This window comes from Nelumbo nucifera, chromosome 1 (genome assembly GCF_055504915.1).
Source record: "Nelumbo nucifera cultivar China Antique chromosome 1, China Antique-T2T, whole genome shotgun sequence".
Lineage (NCBI taxonomy): Eukaryota > Viridiplantae > Streptophyta > Magnoliopsida > Proteales > Nelumbonaceae > Nelumbo > Nelumbo nucifera.
In genome coordinates, this window is record NC_142649.1 from 151326709 (window position 1) to 151335846 (window position 9138).

Below are 9138 nucleotides of genomic sequence, written 5' to 3' on the forward strand. Positions count from 1 at the left end.
ACTACGGTGATGTTGGTAACAAGGAATGAATCTTAAACTGTGGAAAAGGAGGATCTTTGCATTGTATAATGCCAAATTGCCAATAGGACCACATTAACCCTTACTATTCTAATCTTACTAACCTGTTAATTATAGGTCATATGCTCAGTCATGGTTAAACTTATGGTTTTTAAAATCGAACCGGTCAGGGATCTGGTTACCAGTTCGAATGGTCCGACTATTCGACCTGAACGGCTGATTCGTTTTGACAAAAAAATTAAAAATTGAAAAACGGTCAAAATCGTTCAAACGATTAATCGACCAGTTCAGCGGTTTACTGACCAAAATCAACGGTTTTAAGGAAAAAAGCAGTTTTAGAGAAAAACGGAACCGATCTTTCCCGGTTTTTCCGGTCCAGTCCAGTTTTGAAAACAGTGGTTAGACTAATCAATGGAGAAATCTATGATACTAGAAAGATATGATAATCAAAGAGCTTTAGTTACTTCTTTTATAATAATTGTTGATTGGTTGCAAGTTTTTATGGTATCATGTCTTTTCATAGTGGAGCCCCTAGCCAATTGGACTTAGACCCATGCCCCAAATTTGTTTGCAAAATAAAAAATTGTTGATCTAGAATTTAGTGACCTAACCAATTGAATTGAACCACTATACCATTTGACTTTGTGAGTGGATTATAGGTAGATAATTAAGTCTCTCTCTCTCTCTCATTTTAGTCATTTTAACTCTCTCTTGTTGCACTATTTTTCTATACATTTTATCTATTTTTATTTTTTTTTCTTATTTGATGTATAATATCATGAGCCGGATTGACCCAAATGATTAAATAGCTGATGTCGTTTTTTAAAACATTGATACAGGTCTAGACGAACTCAGAATTCATTCTCACAAAACTGTCCTCACACAGCCTTACGCAGCTGTGGATTGGGAACTCTGAAGCCGGTCTAGACCCCTCAAAAAGGATGAAATCCAAATTCGGTGTAGACCCCTCGAAAAGGGGGATGAACTCTGAAGCCGCATTTTCAATCCCCCCCTCCTCCACCCCCAAAGAAAAGACAAGCCATCTTTTGCCTTCTCTTTTTCTGCACAATAATTCTTCCAAACCAAACTTTTGTCTTTCTATATTAAGAAGATTGTTGCTTGGCTAGAAAAAATAAAAATAAAAAAATAAATAAGCCCACATGTTTCTCCAATAAAGGAGTCATTTTCATCACTTACTTTTGTTTAAAGGAATTAGATAAATATTCGTGGGAAAGAAAGGAAAGTAGGCCGCAAAGGAGTCCAGTTTTTATTTTCATCACTAGGAAACCCACTGTTTTGGGAGAGGTTTGCTTGACATTCTGTTGCCTCCAATCCAAACACAAGTTCCTGTGAGTAATTTGCTCAAGTAGAGAGCTCCATGTGGCAAAAAGCTAAGCTAGATGTAGTGCACAGCGCACAAGGGAGTGGAGAAACCGAACTATTTCGATTCATCTTCATCTTTAACTAACAGATATATATTGTTTCTTTCTAGACTGTTTGATGTATTTCTTATCGTGTAAACAATAAGTAGTAGAAGGCCAAGAAAGAAATAGAAAAAAGAAAAAAAAAAAGTGGCGTTAGCCTAACGCGTTGCTTCATCACTTGGCAATTGATTGAGACTCAACAAAATTTTGTTGTAGGAGGAAGATCATGTTGTTAGGTCTCACTCGCATGTGGTCACCACTGTTTTTATATATATAGATAAGTCCTATCAGAGAGACCTGTAACTTTTCTTCGAGGTGCCTTACTTGTGTTGAGCTACAATAATCACCACGAATGGACACTGTTGCTGAGGGCAACAAAATAATTCCGCTTATGAGTCGAGGGCTGATCGATGAGTTTGAGGTCCGCTGTGGTCGAGGGCTTGTAGGCCAGTCCTATGGAGAAAGAGAGAGGACGTTAGAGGCCCCGGGTGCTAATTTGAGGCGGAGACGCTGATGATCAAGCTAGTGAAGGTGTGACGATAGGCGGACGAAACCTGAACTGGGACAGCTCAGATGAAGCCACAACGGCGGTAACTGAATTCTTGATAGTGGAGAGTCTAGATGCCTCACCTTTGGGGTGTCACCCCCTATTTATACTTGAAACCACCTAGGAGTAGGTGGGCGAAAACAGCTAGGATGCAGTCCGGCCTTTCTGGCCTTATGTGCACGACTATCCGAGGTCGCTGCGTGCAGTTGTACCATTGGGCCCATGCCGCATGCCGGCTTCTTCTCCACGCGACATCCCTATTGGGTCCGCGCTGTACGCCGCCCTCTGTCACACGCTGATATGCCATTGATCTGCCATAAGCGCCTACATCAGACACACACACTTGGGATAGAGGATGAGCCCTTCATTATTAATTTACAACTTACCCTCCGATCTGTTGTGACTTATCAATCCAATCCAATCTAATAAATACTTTGGATTCATTAAGTTTGGACCGTTCGGGTTCAATATGCCTTCTTAGTCCGTTTCAAATTGATTTTGGTTTTAACGGGTCCAATCCAAAACTGATCTATTGACACTCCTACCTGTACATATACAAATATTTATCCATTAAACAAAACGATTCTAAGTAGAGGGGCAGCAATACATGGAGTTTTCCAACCCAAAAACCCAGCTGCATTTGAAACACAGGTTCAGGTTTAGGTTCAGAGAACCTGATCGACCTTGAGCAGTGGTAATAGGTAAAACCGTGAAAGAAAGGGTCAAGAAGATAGCCTCCTGGGTTGTTGTGGTTGGTTGATCCTACTCGCGCTCGGCTCGAATGGGTCCAGATCCAGTAACTTGTAAAGTTTTACTGATCAACTTCTCCAACAACTCTATGTTGTATGTTGGGGTTAGACTTAGAAAAGGGTGAAAATATTTATGCCGATGATATTGCTATATAGACTACTAGGACATCAATTTAATTTGTAGCCGGTCATAACGCTTCTTAATATGTATTCTTCGTGGCAATAATATTAGGCCTTGTTTGGTATCAATTTTCAGGATTCTCATTTTCATAATCCTTTAAAAAAAATGGATTTTGAGAATTTTCATTTTGCGAATCACCGGTCCTGTTTGGTACAGTTAATTGATTCTTATTTCTTAAAAATAAAATCATGTTTAGAAGAAATCAAATTTTTAATCAATTTTTCGATTAAAAAACATAAGGGTAGGGTTTCGGGTGAGTGTTAGAGCCTCAACAGAAATTACAAAAATACCTTTGGTTTTCTGGTGTGACAGAGTCAAACGTGTTAGTTATTTGAAACTAACGCGCATGGCGAGAGAATCTCTCATTTCTCATAATCCACTTTTTCCACTCCGAAAAATGTCATTTCTGGAGGGATTTTTTCATCCCGTTTTGAATGGGAATTAGTGGACTGGTTTGAACCAAACGCTAAGGGTGAGTAAAAAACTGAAAAATTAGTTAACTAAATCGGTTAGTTCGATTTCGGTTTGGTGTTTTTTAAAAACTGAAGGTACCGGTTTGGTTTCGGTTAACTAATATAAAAAATTGGTGGTTAATCGAATCGACCGGTATACATATATTTCTATATATTTGTGTATATTTTATATATTATAAATTAATAAATATGCATTATATATATTTAAAATATAATATTTATAATAAATATTATAAAAATTAAAAAACCGAAGACCGACGAACCGAACTGACAGTTAACCAAATGGCTTCGGTTCGATTTTGGTTATCGATTTTCTTAACACTGGTAGTACTGATTCGACTCAAAAAAACACCCTATGATTCAGCTAACCGAGCCATGAACACCCCCAACCAAACGCTATTCACATCCTCCGGAGTGATGCCAAACAGGACCTTAATGACTGGGTCCATTAATATGTACTTACTGATGACCACTGATGGTTCTTGGTTTCGAAAGTTGGGACTCAACAGTCAAGACATGCATGAGGGCAGCTTATTGCAATAATAATCAACACTAGTTTTGGAGAAAGATGAAATTATTATTTGTTTGCAATTGGTAGCTAGCCTTCTTACAAGTCTCCTCATTTTGGTTGACGATTACCCACTTGAAAGATTTTCTTTTTCCAGGCTTATTCCAGCTGCTTCGGTAATAGACCAGAGCTGAGCTGATAATTAAGATTCTTCTCATAAATATTTGGCTAGCTAAGTAGCTAGCTAGGACGGACTGCTCAATGTGAATTGTGAGGCAGTGTATCATCATATCGTCGTTGAATAAATGTGAAGACTGAATGAGAATTAATGTTCATCTCATTCCCCAGGGAGATGCAAACGATCGGATCGAATCAGAATATACTCGAATCCAATCCGATCCAATTTCTGATCAGATCTGCTTGTGCATCTAAAGCAGCATTATGTGTATATATATTGGTTCCTGTATGCATGGTTTGTCTTCCAAGTAGTATTGTATAACAACAATATAATGACAAGGCGTAAATCAATTAATTCTTCTTTTCTGAAATGTTTGGTTTGTTGATACCAATCGGTGAGAAATATGTATTTGTCAACATTACATACATATGTATGCATTGTATATGTCAACATCACAGTCACTTTCTGTCAGAAAAAATATGGTGTGGGACTTATAATCGACGTTTATAGTTGAAATGACAAATTGATTAGCTGAAAATGTTTCAGGTAAAGAAAAAATTAAACTTCTCACTAACTTGTATTACAACCTATATGGAATCAAGCGACTCTAGCACAGAATCAAAGAAGGGGGGTAGAGAAACAATTTCAACCAGAAGAAGATAATATTTCTGGGTTTCGATCGAACTAGTGAACAAGTTGCAAAATAGCTTTCGCATCAAGTAACCTCAGTGCATTGTGACATTAATGGCTGTGAAAAGGATTGGATTGGACCAAAGAGGCGACCCATGAGTTGAATTAAAGAATTACAAAATAAAATGTACATGCTCAAACCTCCGAGATTCTTCTTCTAGCTCCGAGAAGCTAATTAAGTAATTATACTTTTTCTTGTAGCAAGATTATATATAGAATAAGGCCCCCCATTGGAATCAAATCAATCATCTAACACATCAATTAGCCACTTTATTTTTTCCTTTTAACAAGAAGGAATGATTTTAAAGAGCCAAGACATAATGAAAATTAACCACAAACCCACTAGATCATTATAGGGTAGGCATTCCTCTAGCTAGGTCATCCATTGATTAAAAGAAGGCGAAGAAGACTTAGTTTATTAATCTTCCAGTCAAAAAAGAGTTGCCACTTGTTTCTTCCCTAGTATATATGCAAGGCTTCTAAAACAGAATCGGTTAGGGGTCCGGTTCGAAGGTCGAACGGTCCGATCGTTCGAACTGAACAGACAATCCATTTTGACAAAAAATAAGAAATTAAAAAAAAAAAAATCAGCCAAGCCATTAAACGGTTCGAATGGTTTGACCACTCGGGTCAGCAGTTTGCTGACCAAATCAATGATTTTTGGGGAAAAAACGGTTCCGGAGTAAAATGAAACCGATCACCTGACAAGTTCCCAGTTTTTTCAGTCTGATCCTCCGGTCCGGTTTGGTTTTAAAAACCATGAGTATATGTATGGGATTCAAGGATATTAATTTGGTACTTCTAGTTTGGGTCAATATTCTTCTTGGGTTGAGGTTTAAATCAAAGGTATCATTTCCAACTTTTCAATGATCTATAAAACTTAGAACATTGATATAATAAACAGAAAAAGTACGGATAGGCCTAATGCAGATTTCTGAATTTTACACAAATCTATAAACATTCAAAATGACAAAAACTCATATTCTATGGATCTATACCTGCCAGTAAATTAGCACCAATTCCGACCTATCACCTACCCCAAATGTACTTTAAGCCTAAAAATTCTAACCCTGGCTGAATATGGGGTTGAGGTTTAATTTGTTGTAAACATAAGATCCAGAAGCTGTACAGGCCAATTGGTTCCCATAACGAAGTATATAGCCTAATATTATTAATTAATAGGATTAAGGGTGGTGGATGAAGTTCCAATGCACTTAATCAATCAAAAAGGAATATGAAAATGATCCTCACACTTATCAGTGAAACTAAACAAGAATAAATCAATAGACAAGCAAGAATTTATCCTTCACTCTAGCATTCTTTTCAGCGTGTAATATATATTAAAAAATCGGTAGGATTAACAACTCTTTATTTTTTTATGGCAACGCCTCTTTAATTTCAATTTGCAAGGGATAACACCACCGTCCACCGTATTGAAAGAAACAGTACCAACATAGAAACTAATTGAAAGAATATTCCAAATTTCCAACCTATTATCTACAATTTGTCATTGTATTGATTGCATGGTAGGGCCTATTAGCTCAGTTGGTTAGAGCGTCGTGCTAATAACGCGAAGGTCGCAGGTTCGAGACCTGCATGGGCCAATTTCTTATACTCTTTATATTTTTGGAAGCATCTGACTAATCATATGGAATCATAAACTTGATAGTGAATCAAGTGTTATTTTATCAAAATTCATGGGTGGGTTTTGATTCGTCAAAACTCTTTTCATACCATATCTTTTCCATAGCATAGAAAGGCAACTTTTAGAGTTTAATATCAATAAAAGTAATATATTTAAAAAAGTTTCAAAAATAAGTTAAATTTTTAAAAATAATATCAATAAAGGGTAAAAATACTGTTCATTTTTTGTCATTTTGTTCACTAGAGTCACCGTCCACTGCCGCCCGCCGCTGCCTCCACCTCCGACAACGTTGCCGGAGACGGAGGTGGAGGTGGGCGGAGGCAGCGGCGGGCGGCAGCAGACGGCGTCTCTGATAAACAAATGAAAAGAAGAACCTTTATTGATATTATTTTTAAAAAATTAACCTATTTTTGAAAAATTTTTAAATATATTACTTTTATTGATATTAAACCCCAAAAGTTGCCCTTATATACTATTACCCCTTAAATTAATCTAAAAATAATGGCAAATTAAAGGATATGGAGAGTTCAAGTTCACTTTTGTTCCTTAAAAGAAGGAGTTGATGAGTGTCTTTCCCAGCACGTGTGGTTACATGTTTGTCCTTTGGGGGCTCTAATGGAAATTAGCATCCTCATTAGAAGTGAAGTTGAACTAGAAGATATATTATAATTTATAATTTAGTAACCATGTGTCAAGAAGCAACAATAAATTGGTTAACGGTACATACTAAATTAATACATTTTGAAAGTCAGGATACTGAATTATTGTATTTTAAGTTTCGAGGACCAAAATAGCACTAGAACCAAAGTACATAATATAAATCGAGAATTTTCCCTTGATATTAGTTACGACTAAATTTTTTGAGAGTACAAGTAACTTCCATTTGAGTGGGTAAACACACTTGTGTAATTTCCACTACCAAGTGAGATTGCCCTCTGGTCCGGATTATGGTGAACACACTAATTAATATGCTGTTGAGAACATTCTTAGAAATGCCACAGGATAAAATAGTAATTACCCCCTATTTCTTTTCTGATTTTCTGACCGAAAAAATAGACGTGGGCGTGAATGGGTGAACATGGCCAACCCATAAACGCTCTTGGCCAACAGCCAAAGTTATCCCGACCCGAGAAATATTGGCTCAGCAAGGCATGCAATTAAATCAAAATTGTTTTCTATGCCAAAATGGTAAAGAAGTAAACAACCCTTATTACATTGACCAAATACCAGATATGTATTGTAATCAGATCCCAAATATGGAACATTATACAAACCAAATGAGTATTCCGATATCATACTGGGATGGCAATTGCAGCCCATCAAAAATATGTTAGAAAAGGATGCAATGCCAAAGCAGAAGTATACAAAGTGATGGATGGTCTAAGGCTTGCGATGCAGATGGACATTCAGAACTTGATAGTAGAAAGTGATTCAGCTACTATAAATTTTTTGTCAGCAGTTTTGGGAACTGCCATGGACATTCAGAACTGGTTAGAATGGAAGTCGGTCGAAAATTTGTGCATTTCTCAATGTTGAAATCATTATCATCGTCGTCATTATCTATCTAATACAAACCCACATATTTCACTTAACTGTCTCCCTTTCATAACATGGTCAGTTACCAAAACTTCAATAGTCTCTGCTTCTCATGAAAAAAGGAGCTCCAGACCATGGTTTTCAAAACCGGACTGGACCGGACAGTCGGATCAGAAAAACCGGGAACTAGTTACTTGACCGATTCCATTTTTCTCCAAAATCGTTGATTTTGGTCAGTAAACCGCTGAACCAGTCGGTTAACCGTTTGAACGGTTTTGACCGTTTTTCAAATTTTAAAATTATTTTTGTCAGAACGGGTCAACCGTTTGACCCGGTAACTGGACCCCTAACCAATTCGGTTGCTGGGTCGGTTTTAAAAACCATGCTCCAGACTCTGCCCACGAAATCATGTTTCACATTTTCCCATTCAATAGAATACAGAAAAGAAATTAATTTGAAGAATTGAAGTTTTAAATCATAATAGTTATTATTATTATCACAGATTTGAACAATAACAGATATTGAGATTTGGCATGTAAAGCTAGAGTTGGGTTTTAAAAAAGTTCCACAGAGAGAAAAATAATGTTACTAAAGTGGGCCTGCTAGTTTGTTCTAATGTCTGACATTTGAAAGTGCAGTAATTACTTTAAGAGGCATATTAGTATTGGTGAACTTTTTTTCCTCTAAACTCTGAATGTAGAGAATATTGTTCTGATTTTTGGATTCTGAAATTTGTCAAATATTCATTTTAATCCTATAGAGAATTTTTGTTTGTGTTTTTAGGGTATCATTAAAAAACAAAAAGTTGTAAGACTCCTCTTTAAGAGGTAAGAAATAAGAGGAAACTAACACCCATTTTCCTCTTAAAGTTATAAAATTCCTCCTAAGAGAAAGAGTTAAAGAGGAAACAAACATCAGTTTGGTTCTGAACTCATGTTTGAAAGTTAGAATTTCAATTCTCTAAAAGCAAACAAGCGAAAAGAACCAAGTATAAGCCTTGATGAAATTTTAATGTAACATGTTTCCATGGCAACACGACAGTGTCGAAGAGTATGGTACTCATTTGACCCAACGCACGTCCAGATTTTCTGTCCACAACTCTATACCTACACTCTACCCACCTTGAATTGCAGCCACATATTGCCTCGTATTGCGAGATGTGTGGGGCTGCAGTGTACTGTGGGTAGGG

General features: G+C 36.8%; 1 non-coding gene across 1 annotated transcript; it reads left to right on the top strand.

Moving 5' to 3' along the window:
* The first annotated feature begins 6298 nt into the window (after positions 1 to 6298).
* On the top strand, positions 6299 to 6372 carry TRNAI-AAU (transfer RNA isoleucine (anticodon AAU)). Its single transcript has one exon. It is a non-coding gene; the product is annotated as a tRNA-Ile (tRNA).
* Positions 6373 to 9138: the final 2766 nt, after the last annotated feature.